This window comes from Delphinus delphis, chromosome 8, assembly GCF_949987515.2.
Source record: "Delphinus delphis chromosome 8, mDelDel1.2, whole genome shotgun sequence".
In the NCBI taxonomy this organism is placed as follows: Eukaryota; Metazoa; Chordata; class Mammalia; order Artiodactyla; family Delphinidae; genus Delphinus; species Delphinus delphis.
Window position 1 is genome coordinate 27,038,313 of NC_082690.1, and position 18,063 is coordinate 27,056,375.

At 36.8% G+C, this 18,063-nt stretch overlaps 1 protein-coding gene and 1 pseudogene across 2 annotated transcripts in view; both read right to left on the bottom strand.

The window, feature by feature from the left end:
• Positions 1-18,063, bottom strand: part of GUCY1A2 (guanylate cyclase 1 soluble subunit alpha 2) — a 430,852-nt gene that overhangs the window by 8,213 nt on the left and 404,576 nt on the right. The window lies entirely within an intron of this gene.
• On the bottom strand, positions 14,250-15,359 carry LOC132429334 (HIG1 domain family member 1A, mitochondrial pseudogene; annotated as a pseudogene).

Consider the following 18,063-nt stretch of genomic DNA (forward strand, 5'->3'; position numbering starts at 1 on the left):
GTACATGATTATATTACATTATTGATCTCTAAGTTCAAACACATCTTAACAACCCTGAATTTTTCTCCCCCACATTCACTGTTTCAAACATATTTTACATCAATTTGTTTTTGTGTATCCCTAACTACTTATTATTATGCAGTTTGGTTTTACTACTTTTAAACTTCTTGTTTTATACATAGTCGATTTACTACCTTTACGGTATATTTGCCTTTTCCAATGAGATTTTTCTCTTTGTAATTTTCATGCTTCTAGTTTTGACCTCTTCTTTTCTGTTTAGAGAAGGTCCTTTAGCATTTCTTGTAAAACTGGTTTTTGGTGTTGAACTTTTTTAGCTTTTTATTGTCTGTAAAACTTTTGATTTCTCCATCAAATCTGAAAAGACCTTGTCAGGTAGAGTATTATTGGTTGCAGGCTTTTTCCATTCATCACTTTAAATATATCATGCCACTCCCTTCTGGCCTGCAGAGTCAGCTGATAGTCTTATGGGAATTCCCTTGTACATAACACGTTGCTTTTCCCTTGCTGCTTTAATGTTCTTTATCTTTAACTTTTGCCATTTTAATTACAGTGTGTCTTGGTCTGGTCCTCTTTGTGTTGATCTTGTTTGTGACTTTCTGTGTTTCTTGGACCTGGATGTCTGTTGACAGTCCTAGGTTAGGGAAGTTTTCAGTTATTAGTTCTTCATATGTATTCTCTGCCTGTTTCTCTCTCTCTTCTTCTACTTGGACCCCTATAATGTTAATAATATGCTTGATGTTGTCACTGAGGTTTCTTAAGCTCACTTCTTTTTTAAAAATTCTTTTTCTGTTCATCATGAGTGATTTCCACTACTCTGTCTTCCAGTCCACTGACTTATTTTTCTGTATCATCTAATCTACTCTTGATTTCTTCTTGTGTATTTTTATTTCAGTTATTGTATCTTCAGGTTTGTTTCATTCTTCTTCACATTTCCTAACTCTTTGTTGAAAACTTTTAACTTCTTACTTTTTTTTTTTTTGCGGTACATGGGCCTCTCACTGTTGTGGCCTCTCCCATTGTGGAGCACAGGCTCCGGACGCACAGGCTCAGTGGCCATGGCTCATGGGCCCAGCCGCTCTGTGGCATACGGGATCTTCCCGGACTGGGACATGAACTCATGTCTACTGCATTGGCAGGCGGACTCCCAACCACTGCGCCACCAGGGAAGCCTCTAACTTCTTACTTTTTTCATTCATTTTTCTCCCCTATTCTTTGAATATCTTTATGATCATTACCTTAAACTCTTTTTCAGGTAGATTCCTTATCTTGAACTTCATTTAGTTCTTCTGGGATTTTATATTTCTCTTTCCTCTGGAACATATTCCTCTTTTGCCTCATTTTGCCTAATTGTCTGTTTTTATTTTTATGTATTTGGTAGATTCGTTATGTTTCTCAATCTTGGAGAAGTGATCTTATTAGGAGATGACATATGGGGCCCAGCAGCACACTCCCCTCTGGTTACCAGAGCTATATGCTCTAGGGGGTGCTCTCTATGTGGGCTAAATAGGCCCTTCTGTTGTGGTGGACTGGCTACTGTGGGTGCACTGGTAGGCATGGCTGGTCCCAGGTCCAGTTGGTTGTCAGACTCTGACTAGGGTAAAGGCTGTAGGCCACTGGTAGATAGGGCTGGGTCCTGGCATGATTGGCTGCATCAACTGGGAACTTCCATTCCTAGTGCTGGTCTGCTGGTGGCAGGGCTGTGTTATGAACCAGTTGGATACAGAACCCTGGGTATTCCTGGGGCTAGTGCCGGCCCACTGGTGGGGGAGACCAAGTCCTGTGGTGGCTGGCTGAAGGGTTAAAGACCCCATCGCTAGTGTCAACCTGCTGCTGGGAGAGCCCAGATCCTAGGGTAGTTGGCTGAGAGCACCAAAGTGTCCAGAAACTAATGTTGACCCACTGGTGGACAGGACAGAATTCAGCAGATCTTGAGTCTGGTTCTGGTGCCAACCTGCTTGTGGGTGGGTCAGGTTGAAACAGGTGGTTGTAAGGCTGCAGTGGTCCTGGGCTTGCATCTGCCTGTTGTTAGGTGGGCCAGAGCCCAGGATGACCTGGGGCTGATGTCATCCTACGGTTGGGTGGAACCGTGTCCCGGGGCAGCTGGAGCTCAGAGGTTCCTACAGCAGCCGACCTGCTGGTGAGTGAGATTTTATCCCCACACAGGTAGCTGCTTGGCCTTTGGCTTCCCAGAACTGGTGCTGACTGGCTGAGTCCCAGTGGTTAAAAGCTAGAGGGAAGATTCCAAAATGGTACTGGTCAGAACCACCAGTGTCCTTGTAGTAGATAGAGTCCCAGGTGTCTCCTACTTCTCTTGGAAGCTCTCCAAGAACAACAAATGGGTCCTTTCAAATTACTGTTTCTGCCCTGGGTCCCAGAGCACGTGATTTTGCATTAACCCTTTAAATGTGGTGTCTATTTCTACAGCCCTCTGTCTCTCCCAAAAGTAAGCCCCATTGCTCTTTAAAGCCAAACAATCTGGGGGTTTGTCTTCCAAGTGTAGGACCCCTGGACTGAGAAGCCCATATGGGGTTTGGGAGCCCAATGTTGAGCTTGGATCCCTTGCTCCTTGGGGAGAAACTCTGCAATTGTAAATATCCTCCCTTTTCTGGGTCATCTACCTAGGGGTATGGGTCTTGACTACAGTGCATGTCTGTCTCTTCTATCCATATCATTGTGGTTCATTTTTCATAGCTTTAATTGTATAAAATATTCTCTGCTAGGCTTCAGGTTGTTCTCATCAATAGTTGCTCTGTAAATAGTTGTAAATTTGGTGTGCCCATAGAAGGAGGTGAGCTCAGGGTCTTCTTACTCTACATCTTGGCCACTTCTCTTTAAGATAGCTTTACATCACATCTCTAGCGATAGCTTTACATCACAATCAGAATGGAAGTCATTTTAGTACTGTTTGCTTTCTTTTTGTTTTTATAGATGTTGATTGTCTTTACATATAATATACAATCAGTTACTTCAGAAGAAAAAAATGTAAAATTCCCTAAACAATAGTTTAATTTAGAATTGAATTCCAGAATAATTTTTCTTAGCTCAGAACAGTCATCAATGTGCAACATGTGGGTATCAATGATGCCAATCAATCAATAGACACTTGTTGAGTGCTTGTAACATGCTGAAATAGTCCTCTGAATGGAAGAGAGTAAGTGGACATGCACAGAATATGTTAATATAAAATTTAAAGGGCAAGAAATACTGATGACACAAATTAAGAATAAAAGCCAGCATATGGTACAACATATGATAAAATCCAAAAGAGGAAATTCTGTAGGGTAAAGGGAGAAATGATGACTGTGGATCTTAGTACAAAATTCTAGAACCAGAGCAATGAAGTTCACTTCCACTAATTATAAAGTAGAGCCATAAGCTCAATCTTTCCAACAAGTTTCCTTAAAGGCCCATTATCAACAAATAGGATTCTACATAAACTACATTTCTCTATTCCTACATGTTAAGCCCCCTAATTTTGCTATCTTTACAGTTTGTTTGCCTTACTAAGGTCTTTATATTTTGCTATAATTGAGATTTTTATGACAATGAATAATAAAATTGGGATAACTTCTATGAAAACCCTTGTAAATGACTGAAAGAGGGTGCAGTAGTGACTTTGGATGCCACAACTTAAATAATTCACTGGACTTTGTCTGGGAGGAAACTTTTAATAATGAATTAATTTCTTGACATTTTAAATTCATCTCATATATACTGTGCTAAAATCACAAATGCATCAACTTTTATGGAGTTTTATTCTTTTATAAGTATACGTTTTGGTATAAATAAACTAAATACAGTTTTAAATTTTAATTATAAAAATGAGAGCACATAAGGATAAATTGATCAAGCTCCTATGATATCCAGTATTTAGCAAGTTTTTTTATATATAAACACTGAAGTGCAATATTCAGATGATTTCCAATAGGAAAATCTGAATGAATTACTGGCGGGTCTGTGCAGGAGGTTGGGGGAAACATTTCACACAGCACACCTGGTCATGATGAGTCATGGTGATAAATAAATGATCAAATGTGTATACAGGGATTAAGAATTTATACACTGATCACCTCAGAACTTCTGACCCTTCTGATATGCTTTATTAAGTCCAGGTCCCTGGGCTGGCTCTAAAGCTTTGCCTAGAAGTTCATTTCTTCAGCAGCTCAGGACTGATATGGAAGCTTAAATCTACATAAAACTCTACATAAAACTCTACATAAAGCTCGAATCCCTAAGTGGTTGATATACAACTTGGGAATTTCAACATGTTTAACAAGTGCTCAGAAGCCACACAAATCCTAGTTTACATGCCTGTCACCCTTCCTCTTCTCAACAGAATTTTTTCTACAAATTGATTTTTAAGATGAAAATTAACTGCTTCTACGGGTCATCGGATTGCCCTCAAGCATGCCACGGACCTCCATGGAGGTCCATGAAGCTGCTCCCTCACTGCTGTGTAATGAAGCTGTTCTCTGATTCCTTCAGCTCTTGTTTGAATGCCCATTACCCCTTGTTTTCACTAAGCGTTGTGCTCTCCTGTATTCTGTCTCAGAAAAGGACCTGAAACTAAATTACACTGAAGTACAAATGAACTAAATGTAATTTCCATTTTAACATAAGATCCAGAGTTATAAAAAAGTAATCAAGTTGTAACAGTGACATTTCAGGCATCGTATTCTAGGATTTATTGTCTTTTTCAGATCATACTTCATTGTCATATATACAGTCATATATACAGGTTGTCATATATACATATATATGACATATGTATAATTGTCATATACACAGGTTGATGGTCATATATTATTCTAACCTAATGGTTTATTATTCTAAACTAATGGCTTAGGTTAGAATTTGATCTTTTATTACTCTATTCCTTTTACTCCAAATCTATACTTTGATTTGATTGCTAATTAGGGAGGCCTTTAGGGCTGTTTGCTATGTGCATTTCTCATAGTACTCCAAGACTGTAGAATTAGGAAAGATAACCAGTAATACAATTCTCAAGCCAGTCTTTACCTTCATGCAGTCTTCTGGTCAATGACTTCAGCAGTTAGCTGGTCAACAGTTCCTAAATGCCTTCTAAGAGCTAGGTGCTGAACAAATGCATTGCTAGTTTTGATTGTAATAGTTATGGGGCAGGAGAGGACTGAGATGGAAAGAAGGAACTTTTATTTTTGCTGAAAATGTCTTTTCATAAAGTGTTTTTTTGTTTGTTTGTTTGTTTTAGCTGAGTTGATGTCATGGGTAACTCCCTAGACAAAACAAACCTTGCTGAAATTAATAGATGTATTTCCAGTCTCTAATAGTGACCAACTAGATGTGCAGTCCTCTAACATCTGCATGTTTGAGATCATCATGCAAGATTGGAAAATCTTTTGTTTGTTTCAACAACTAAAAAAACCTGTGTAATATGCAAAGTTATAAGAGAGCAACAACTCAGAATGCTATGTACCAAAGTAATTACAAACTTATCTATTCATTTCCATGCTACTGCTCACAGAAGAATTCATTAAGACCAAGGCAAGAGACAATAATATATGAGGCATTTTGCAGAGCTGAGGCCTAGAAAGCATATGAGGATAGTGACTTTTTTTTTTTTTGAGGATAGTGACTTTTTGAAGACTGAATATCTGAAATGTCTTTATTTTGTTCTCGTCTCAACTCGATTAGTTTGATGCATCATTAAATTCTTGATTGGAAATTATCTTCTCCTCAATATTTTGCTGCTAAAAAGTCAGTTGTCATTCTATTTCCTATTCAGGTGGGTATAAACTTTCTGTCAGTCTCTCTCTCTCTCTTTTATCATCATCATCATCATCTTTCTGTCTCTGGTTTTATAAAAATTAATGATAATGGTGCCTCAGTGCATCTTTTTATTCAGTAAAATGACCATTAGTGGAACCTTTTGATATACAAGTTATATCTTTCATTTTTGAGAATTTTTTTGTTATTTTGTTGATAATTTTTTACATTTATTCTGTATTTTTCTTTCTGGATTTCTGCTTAGTTATATATTGGACTTGGTAAATTGATCCTCCAGTTGTTTTCTTTTCTCTGTGATTTACTTGCTCATTTTTCTATTCTACTTTCTGTATGATTTCCTCTAATATTATCTTGTAATCCTCACAAGGATTTTAAAACAATTTTATAACTTCAGGTATTATATTTTTAATTTCCAAGAGCTCATATTTGTTATATGATTGTTTCATTTTTTAAGTGTTTTGTTCTTACTTACAATCTTAAATCTATGATAATATTAATCATCCTTTTTGATTTTCTTCTGTTCTCTATATTGCCTCCATTTCCTCCAAATGATTATTGACTACTTGTTGCTGGGATTTTCTTTTTTTTTGGTTGTTGTTGTTTGCTTGCTTATATTGGTTTTTCTCTTTCATATTAAAGACATTCAAAAATGACTAATATCATTGGAAGTCCCTTTTACTTAACTGTGATACAGTACAATCTGATTGGAAGCTTTATGTATGTCAAGATTTTATAAAATTGTGGGTTTCTTTTGGGCATTTCATTAGGGCTCCCAAATATCAATATTTTTAGCATTTTTCCCTTGGGTTAATTTGTCCAAGTAACAATGTTCCAATCACGCCTGTGACATTAAACCTGGCTTCCAGCATTCTGGAAGTTAAATGGAGGAAATGAACTGGGAATCTCACTGTTCAGTATATAGACTGTTACTTAGTCCCCCTGTTTCACCTGCTCAAATTTAGATCCATTTTCATTCAATATCTCAAGGAAAATAAACTATTGTATACTTCTAGAGTTATTTGTCCCTCCCAAATCTATTCTTACTAAATAATAGAGTTTTAGATGAGCACATGGCTACCCAGCTAGAAACCACATTTTTCAAAATCCTCACAACTAAGTTTCTGAGTGATTATTAGGTTCCTACAATTAGAGTCACTCGTTTAAGATTTGAATGTCAGAAGTGAAGTTGATTCCATTTTCTTCTGGCAACTGACTATTAACCCTGGCTATCAGATTAGAATTTTGCAGAAGAAGGCTCCAGTTTCTAGTTTCCTGAGTATCAGGAAAATGGCCCAGTAGTGGTGACTTTTTCACCCAACCTCCTAATCGCTGGAATGAACATTTAGGCAACCACTTTTCAGCTTCCTGAGATTCAAAGCTTAGTATGGCTGTGGCCATGGCTCCAGACCTAGACCATTATAACTCCAGTAGTGACATCAGAGGCTTAACTAGCCAATTTTATATTTGCTGGCATCATTTCAAGACATCCAGCTTAGAATCTGCTCTTTTTTCCCCCTTTCATGGTTCTGTAAGCATATCATTCACTGTATTAAATCTTTTCCATCTTAAAATACCTGGGGTTGTTTCTACTTCTTGTATTTTTCTGAAATTTCTCTCAGTTATGTGTTGGACTTTGTAAATTAATCCTTTAATTAGTTTCTCCCTTTTTCTGAATAAGCTGATATTTAGAGTTAGAGTGTATAAGCTTGCTTCTTATCTGTACCTTCTTCTGTAAGACTTGAGACATCATTGTTCCCCTCTGTACTAAGCCAAATACCACTAAAGTATACATTTTTCATCTTGCTCTCTTCCACTGTTAACTCCTTTTCCCTTTTTTGTATGTATACGTTGGGAGAGGATTATACTTGTTTTATATTTTTACTATCATTTTCCTACCATTTCAGAAAAGATTAATGAAAACTCAGGTGTTCAATCTGCAATGTTAAATTAGAATTTTCTACTGTTGTTAATTACCTGAATATCTTTTTGCAAAGGAATGCATTTGGACTCTGTTATGATGGCATTAGACACTACGTCTTTGAGTGATGGGGAAGGATAACAGTTCTGAGAAAAGAAAATAAAAAAAGGTAAAAATTCTTTGTGGTTTTCTAAGTATTTTGTAGTTCCCAATTTTTCCTATTCACCTTCTTCTTTCCATCGGAGTGGAATAAAAGTTCTGCTCTGTATTTCTGCTTTATGCTTCACTGCTCCAAAATCTGATACAGTTTGAAAATAAGCCCAATAAAACTATAGTTATTGAATCAGACAGCCTAAAATCCCTTGAAATTCAACAATTCATTCTTTGGAAATAACACTCCTGTCCAAATAAGGAAAGTAAGAATCTGGTTTACTATGAAATAAACAGAAGGAGCTCACCAAATCTGTATGCATTTTAAGGTTACAAAGATTTGAAGTTGCAGGTTTTGTAGCAATTTTATAGAAACATGTTTGTGGGTTTTAAAATTCAAGTTAATGGACAAGTTTTCAAAAGGGGACAGTTTCCCTATATGTCCCTGAAAAGTATAAGGCAGAGAGCCATAGAGGCTCTCTGTGACACCCTGGCTCATTTCTTTTTGCAACCACATTGTGTTAAGTATTCATAGCAAAGTGTGCTTATTATAAATTCCACAGTCTGTGTGCCTGGTGCTTGCTAGGGAGTGCACATTCTGGTATGTGTTTCTTATTTGGATGGCAAAACAAGCGCTTCTTAAATTCTTAATTTTAGGATACTGAATAGCTGAAGATAATTCTGCTCCATTGGTTTCTGTGGACATTGTCAATTTTCAGCTGTAAAAGCCTAAAACCTCCATTTAACAGACTAAAAATCAAAGAGAGTTAAAATTAAAAACACAAAGAAGAATTACATGTCTACAGGCAAAATTTCAAAAAGAGGTGGCAAATGAGAGATTAGAAAAATTAACTGTAATCAGTTCTTATAAATTAAATAATTTCTTCAAATTTTTTACTCCTTTGATCAAAATAATTAAAAAAAAATAAGTCCAGGACTAAATGCTCCCACCAAAAGACACAGATTGGCTGAATGGATACAAAAACAAGACCCATATATATGCTGTCTACAAGAGACCCACTTCAGACCTAGAGACACATACAGACTGAAAGTAAGGGGATAGAAAAAGATATTCCATGCAAATGGAAACCAGAAGAAAGCTGGAGTAGAAATTCTCATATCAGACAAAATAGACTTTAAAATAAAGATTATTAGAAGAGACAAAGAAGGACACTACATAATGATCAAGGGATCAATCCAAGAAGAAGATATAACAATTGTAAATATTTATGCACCCAACATAGGAACACCTCAATACATAAGGAAGATACTGACAGCCATAAAAGGGGAAATCGACAGTAACACATTCATAGTAGGGGACTTAAACACCCCACTTTCACCAATGGACAGAGCATCCAAAATGAAAATAAATAAGGAAACACAAGCTTTAAATGATACATTAAACAAGATGGACTTAATTGATATTTATAGGAGACTCCATCCAAAAACAACAGAATACACATTTTTCTCAAGGGCTCATGGAACATTCTCCAGGATAGATCATATCTTGGGTCACAAATCAAGCCTTGGTAAATTTAAGAAAATTGAAATTGTATCAAGTATCTTTTCCGACCACAACACTATGAGACTAGATATCAATTACAGGAAAAGATCTGTAAAAAATACAAACACATGGTGGTTAAACAATACACTACTTAATAACGAAGTGATCACTGAAGAAATCAAAGAGAAAATCAAAAAATACCTAGAAACAAATGACAATGGAGACATGACGACCCAAAACCTATGGGATGCAGCAAAAGCAGTTCTAAGAAGGAAGTTTATAGTGATACAAGCCCACCTTAAGAAACAGGAAACATCTAGAATAAATAACCTAACCTTGCACCTAAAGCAATTAGAGAAAGTAGAACAAAAAAACCCCAAAGTTAGCAGAAGGAAAGAAATCATAAAAATCAGATCAGAAATAAATGAAGGAAATGAAGCAAAGATCAATAAAATTAAAAGCTGGTTCTTTGAGAAGATAAACAAAATAGATAAAACATTGGCCAGACTCATCAAGAGAAAAAGGGAGAAGACCCAAATCAATAGAATTAGAAATGAAAAAGGAGAAGTAACAACTGACACTGCAGAAATACAAAGGATCATGAGAGATTACTACCAGCAACTCTATGCAAATAAAATGGACAACCTGGAAGAAATGGACAAATTCTTAGAAATGCACAACCTGCCAAGACTGAATCAGGAAGATATAGAAAATAAGAACAAACCAATCACAGGCACTGAAATTGAAACTGTGATTAAAAATCTTCCAACAAATAAAAGCCCATGACCAGATGGCTTCACAGGTGAATTCTATCAAACATTTAGAGAAGAGCTAACACCTATCCTTCTCAAACTCTTCCAAAATATAGCAGAGGGAGGAACACTCCCAAATTCATTCTATGAGGCCACCATCACCTTCATACCAAAACCAGACAAGGATGTCACGAAGAAAGAAAACTACAGGCCAATATCACTGATGAACATAGATGCAAAAATGCCCACAAAATACTAGCAAACAGAATCCAACAGCACATTAAAAGGATCATACACCATGATCAAGTGGGGTTTATTCCAGGAATGCAAGGATTCTTCAATATATGCAAATCAATCAATGTGATAAACCATATTAACAAATTGAAGGAGAGAAATCATATGATCATCTCAATAGATGCAGAGAAAGCTTTTGACAAAATTCAGCACCCATTTATGATAAAAACCCTGCAGAAGGTAGGCATAGAGGGAACTTTCCTCAACTTAATAAAGGCCATATATGAGAAACTGACAGCCAACATCATCCTCAATGGTGAAAAACTGAAAGCATTTCCACTAAGATCAGGAACAAGACAAGGTTGCCCACTCTCACCACTCTTATTCAACATAGTTTTGGAAGTTATAGCTGCAGCAATCAGAGAAGAAAAGGAAATAAAAGGAATCCAAATCAGAAAAGAAGAAGTAAAGCTGTCACTGTTTGCAGATGACATGATACTATACATAGAGAGTCCTAAAGATGCTACCAGCAAACTATTAGAGCTAATCAATGAATTTGGTAAAGTAGCAGGATACAAAATTAATGCACAGAAATCTCTGGCATTCTTGTACACTAATGATGAAAAATCTGAAAGTGAAATCAAGAAAACACTCCCATTTACCATTGCAACACAAAGAATAAAATATCTAGGAATAAAACTACATAAGGAGACAAAAGACCTGTATCCAGAAAATTATGACACTGGTGAAAGAAATTAAAGATGATACAAATAGAGGGAGAGATATACCATGTTCTTGGATTGGAAGAATCAACATTGTGAAAATGACTCTACTACCCAAAGCAATCTACAGATTCAATGCAATCCCTATCAAACTACCGCTGGCATTTTTCACAGAACTAGTACAAAAACTTTCACAATTTGTATGGAAACACAAAAGACCCTGAATAACCAAAGCAATCTTGAGAGCGAAAAATGGAGCTGGAGGAATCAGGCTCCCTGACTTTGACTATACTACAAAGCTACAGTATTCAAGACAGTATGGTACTGGCACAAAAACAGAAAGATAGATCAATGGAAAAGGATAGAATGCCCAGAGATAAACACACACACATATGGTCACCTTATCTTTGATAAAGGAAGCAGGAATGTACAGTGGGGAAAGGTCAGCCTCTTCAATAAGTGGGCTGGGAAAACTGGGCAGGTACATGTAAAAATATGAGATTAGATCACTCCCTAACACCATACACAAAAATAAGCTCAAAATGGATTAAAGACCTAAATGTAAGGCCAGAAACTATCAAACTCTTAGAGGAAAATATAGGCAGAACACTGTATGACATAAATCACAGCAACATCCTTTTTGACCCACCTCCTAGAGAAATGGAAATAAAAACAAAAATAAACAAATGGGACCTAATGAAACTTCAAAGATTTTGCACAGCAAAGGAAACCCTAAACAAGACTAAAAGACAACCCTCAGAATGGGTGAACATATTTGCAAATGAAGCAAGTGACAAAGGAATAATTTCCAAAATTTACAAGCAGCTCAATAACAAAAAATCAAATAACCCAATCCAAAAATGGGCAGAAGACCTATATAGACACATCTGCAAAGAAGATATACAGACTGCCAACAAACACATGAAAGAATGCTCAACATCATTAACCATTAGAGAAATGCACATCAAAACTACAATGAGGTATCATCTCACACCAGTCAGAATGGCCATCATCAAAAAATCTAGAAACCATAAATTGTGCAGAGGGTGTGGAGAAAAGGGAACACTCTTGCACTGCTGGTGGGAATGTGAATTGGTACAGCCACTATGGAGAACAGTATGGAGGTTCCTTAAAAAACTACAAATAGAACTACCATATGACCCAGCAATCCCACTACTGGGCATATATCCTGAGAAAACCATAATTCAAAAAGAGTCATGTACTAAAGTCATGTACTAAAGAGTCATGTACTAAAATGTTCACTGCAGCTCTATTTACAATAGGCTGGAGATGGAAACAACCTAAGTGCTGATCTTCGGGTGAATGGATAAAGAAGATGTGGCACATATATACAATGGAATATTACTCAGCCATAAAAAGAAATGAAGTTGAGCTATTTGTAATGAGGTGGATAGACCTAGAGTCTATCATACAGAGTGAAGTAAGACAGAAAGAGAATGACAAATACTGTATGCTAACACATATATATGGAATTTAAGAAAAAAAATGTCATGAAGAACCTAGGGGTAAGACAGGAATGGGAACACAGACTTACTAGAGAACAGACTTGAGGATATGGGGAGGAGGAGGGGTGAGCTGTGATGGGGTGAGAGAGGGGCATGGACATGTATACACTACCGAGCATAGGGTAGATGGCTGGTGGGAAGCAGCCGCGCGGTTCAGGGAGATCAGCTCGGTGGTTTGTAACCGCCTGGAGGGGTGGGATGGGGAGGATGGGAGGGAGGGAGACGCAAGGGGGAAGAGATATGGGAACGTGGGTGTATGTATAGCTGATTCAGTTTGTTGTGGGGCAGAAACTAGCACACCATTGTGAAGCAATTGTGCCCCAATAGAGATGTTAAAAAAAAAAAAAGTCCAATATCACACTAGTCTTTCTGTATAAAAGGCAAAGGATGGAGTGGAAGGAAAAAAATATGCACATTTTTAAAATGAACAATCCTTCATTGACTTCATTATTAAAATATTAAATGCAGAAAAAATTTTAAAGAATTCTGTGTTCTCTATTTGATGTATTCCTGAACCAATCATAAGTAGAATTAGCCTAGATCTTTGTAAGGAGAACATAGAAAGTTGTAATGACTTCAATCCCAAAGAAGGCAAATCAGCCTGAAGAAAATATTTAGGAACTAGAAAACAAAAAGTGAAGTTTTTTCTCTTCTTCAAGAGTTTAACCCTCCTCCTCCTCATTCTTCCTTTTTTTTCTTTTAAAGTGTTCACATTTTATTAACATTACATTCCCCTTGTTATCACCACAGAATATAAATTCAGATTAGAGGAGAGAACTTCACAAATGCAATAAAGCATTCTGTAGTATACCAAAGTTTGTATAAAATGTCTGACCAAATCAGCTTGCTCAAAAATCATTAATCACTTCCATTATAGATAATTTATTTAGTTTAATATTTATGATTTTTAGAAAATAAACATACTATATACACTTTAAACAGTGTTTTCCATTTACCTTTTCATTAGCACTTAAAATACATATTTCTGCTTGAAGGTGACATTTAAAAATTATTCTAAAATAGCGGCAGCAAAATAAAATTCTGCAATAACAAAAAAGCAAAACTAGGATCCATAATTAAGTTATTACCATATTTACAAGTATGATCCTGAAATAAATACTACTTCTAAGCAGCTCTATTATCAGCTTTTCATGTTTGGTTTAAACACACACAATTGGTTAGTGTGGGGAGGCTTACAATATTATAATATTATATTCTATGTATTGTTCTGAAAGGGTTCTTCAAGAGCCAACCAGTCCTAAAAACAGAATGCCATAAAACAAATAGAATTCCTATGTAACATCAAAAGCATGTGATATTTTGTAGCAGCTAGGAGTATTTCACGATTGGCTTCTTTAGAACTAATTTCATGAGGAGAGCTTAAGAAGGTGGACATTTTACCATTATCATGTGTGTGTAAAAGTGACATGTTTCTTTTGTGTTAATTTGATTCCCTTGAATGACATAGTTAGTGAGCTAGTCACCAATAATTTCATGACCAGGCAAATCAAACCTGCAAAAAAAGAAGCCACTTTCAAATTACCATGTTATTGTCTCACCCACTCAAACAATTTATTTTCAACATAAATATATAACCTCAATATAAGATGCCTGACTAAAGCAAGCACTATCAACAAGACCAAGACAGCATCTTTTCTAAGGTTTAGATTTTGGCCAGAATTCCTGATACATAGAATAGTCCATACCAAGAGTCGTTGTTCCTGCAACAAAGCTTTGGGTTGCCAGGCACATGTGAATCAGGTGAATGGACATTTTAGTATTTTCCCTTCTCTTCAATTTATATAATTCATACACAACGATTGCTGCAAAACCTGCCATTCCAATGGGGACAAATTGTGCCCCTCTGGCTATTCAAATAAATTTAGATCCATGATCTTCATTATATGAAGAAAGAGAAATATTTATGTTGGTAGACAGTGATTGAAGGATCTTTTGAGAACTACAGGATTTCTTTAAGTCACTTAAGTTCTCTGGTTCTGTTCTCCAGAAGAGATCACATCTTGGATCACAAATCAAGCCTTGGAAAATTTAAGAAAATTGAAATTTTATCAATCATCTTTTCCAAACACAATGGTATGAGGTTAGAAATCAATTACAGGAAAAAACTGTAAAAACCACAATACATGGAGGCTGAACAGTGTGCTGCTAAATAACCAAGAAATCACTGAAGACATCAAAGAAGAAATAAAAAAATAGAAACAAAATACAATGAAAACACAATGATCCAAAACCTATGGGCTGCAGGGAGAGGACTGGGGCTGGCTGTGTGAACACAGACTGAAGGGGCTAGTGTGCCACAGCCAGCAGGGAGGGAGTCCAGGAAAAAGTCTGTAGCTGCCGAAGAGGAAAGAGACTTTTTCTTGCCTCTTTGTTTCCTGGTGCATGAGGAGAGGGGATTAAGAGTGCGACTTAAAGGAGCTCCAGAGATGGGAGTGAGCCACGGCTATCAGCATGGACCCCAGAGACGGGCATGAGACACTAAGGCTGCAGCTGCAGCTACCAAGAAGCCTGTGTGCAATCACAGGTCACTATCCACACCTCCTCTCCTGGGACCCTGTGCAGCCTGTCACTTCAGGGTCCCGTGATCCAGGGACAACTTCCCCGGGAGAACACACAGTGTGCCTCAAGCTGGTTCAACGTCACACTGGCCTCTACTGCCACAGGCTCGTCCCGCATTCTGTACCCCTCCCTCTCCTCGGCCTGAGTGAGCCAGAGCTGCCGAATCAGCTGCTCCTTTAACCCCATCCTGTCTGAGCAAAGAACAGACGCTCTCAGGTTACCTACACACAGAGGCGGGGCCAATCCAAAGCTGAACCCTAGGAGTAGTGCAAACAAAGAAAAGAAAGGGAAATTTCTCCCAATAGGCTGAGGAGCAGCGGATTAAATCTCCACAATCAACTTGATGTACCCTGCATCTGTGGAATACCTGAATAGACAACAAATCATACCAAATTGAGGAGACGGACTTTGGTAGCAACTATATATATATATATATATATATATATATATATATATATATTTCCCCTTTTTCTCTTTTTGTGAGTGTGTATGCCTATGCTTCTGTGTGTGATTTTGTGTGTATAGCTTTGCTTTTAACATTTGTCCTAGGGTTCTATCTGTCCTTTATTTTTTTTAATTTTTAGTATAGTTTTTAGCACTTGTTATCATTGGTGAATTTGATTTTTGGTTTGGCTGCTCTCTTCTATCTTTCTTTCTTTTCTTTTTAATTTTAAATTTTTTAAAATAATTATTTTTTATTTTAATAAATTTATTTTATTTTACTTTCTTTTCCTTTATCTTCATTCTTTCTTTATTTTTTTCCCCTTTTATTCTGAGCCATGTGGATTACAGGCTCTTGGTACTCCAGCCAGACATCAAGTCTGTTCCTCTGAGGTGGGAGAGCCAAGTTCAGGACACTGGTCCACAAGAGACCTCCAAGCTCCACGTAATATCAAACAGTGAAAATCTCCCAGATATTTCCATCTCAACACCAAGACCCAGCTCCACTCAATGACCAGCAAGTTACAGTGCTAAACACCCTATGCCAAACAACTAGCAAGACAGAAGCACAACCCCGTCCATTAGCAGATAGGCTATGTAAAATCATAAGGCCAGAGACACCACAAAACACACCACCTGACCTGGACCTGCCCACCAGAAAGACAAGATCCAGCCTCATCCACCAGAACACAGGCACTAGGCCCGTCCAGCCAGGAACCCTACACAAACCACTGAACCAACCTTAGCCACTGGAGACAGACACCAAAAACAATAGGAACTAAGAACCTGCAGCCTGCAAAAAGAACACCTCAAACACAGTAAGTTAAGCAAAATGAGAAGAGAGAGAAACACACAGCAGTTGAAGGAGCAAGGCAAAAACCCACCAGACCTAACAAATGAAAATGAAATAGGCAGACAACCTGAAAAAGAATTCAGAATAATGATAGTAAAGATGATCTAAAATCTTGGAAATAAAATGGAGAAAATACAAGAAACATTTAACAAGGCCTAGAAGAAATAAACAGCAAACAAACAGTGAATGAACAACAAAATAAAGGAAATTAAAAATTCTCTAGAAGGAATCAATAGCAGAATAACTGAAGCAGAAGAATGGATAAGTGACCTGGAACATAAAATAGTGGAAATAATTACGGCAGAGTAGAATAAAGAAAAAATAATGAAAAGAATTGAGGACAGTCTCAGAGACCTCTGGGACAACATTAAACACACCAACATTCGAATTACATGGGTCCTAGAAAAAGAAGAGAAACAGAAAGGGACTGAGAAAATATTTGAAGAGATTATAGTTGAAAACTTCCCTAATATGGGAAAGGAAATAGTTAATAAAGTCCAGGAAGCACAGAGAGTCCCATACAGGATAAATCCAAGGAGACACACACCAAGACACATATAAATAAAACTGTCAAAAATTAAATACAAACAAAACATATTAAAAGCAGCAAGGGGAAAAAACAAATAACATAAAAGGGAATCCCCATAAGGTTAACAGCTGATCTTTCAGCAGAAATGCTGCAAGCCAGAAGGTAGTGGCAGGAAATATTTAAAGTGATGAAGGAGTAAAACCTATAACCAAGACTACTCTACACAGCAAGGATCTTGTTCAGATTTGATGGAGAAATTAAAACATTTACAGACAAGCAAAAATTAAGAGAATTAAGTACCACAAAACCAGCTTTACAGCAAATGCTAAAGGAACTTCTCTAGGCAGGAAACAAAACAGAAGAAGACCTAAAATAACAAACCCAAAACAATTAACAAAATGGTAATAGGAACATAGATATTAATAATTACCTTAAATGTAAATGGATTAAATGCTCCAACCAAAAGATAGACTGGCTGAATGGATACAAAAACAAGACCCATATATATGCTGTCTACAAGAGATCCACTTCAGACCTAGACACACGTACAGACTGAAAGTGAGGGGGTGGAAAAAGATATTCCATGCAAATGGAAATCAAAAGAAAGCTGGAGTAGCAATTCTCCTATCAGACAAAATAGACTTTAAAACAAAGATTATTACAAGAGACAAAAAAGGACCCTACCTAATGATCAGGGGATTGATCCAAGAAGAAGATGTAACAATTGTAAATATTTATGCACTCAACATATGAGCACCTCAATACGTAAGGCAAATACTAAGTGCCGTAAAAGGGGAAATTCACAGTAACACAATCATAGTAGGGGATTTTAACTCCCCACTTTCACCAGTGGACAGTTCATCAAAAATGAAAATAGATAAGGAAACACAAGCTTTAAAAGGTAGACTTAATTGACATTTATATGGCATTCCATCCCAAAACAACAGAATACACATTCTTCTGAAGTGCTCATGGAACATTCTCCAGGATAGATCATATCTTGGCCCATAAGTCAAGCCATGGTAAATTTAAGAAATTGAAATCATATCAAGTTTCTTTACTGACTA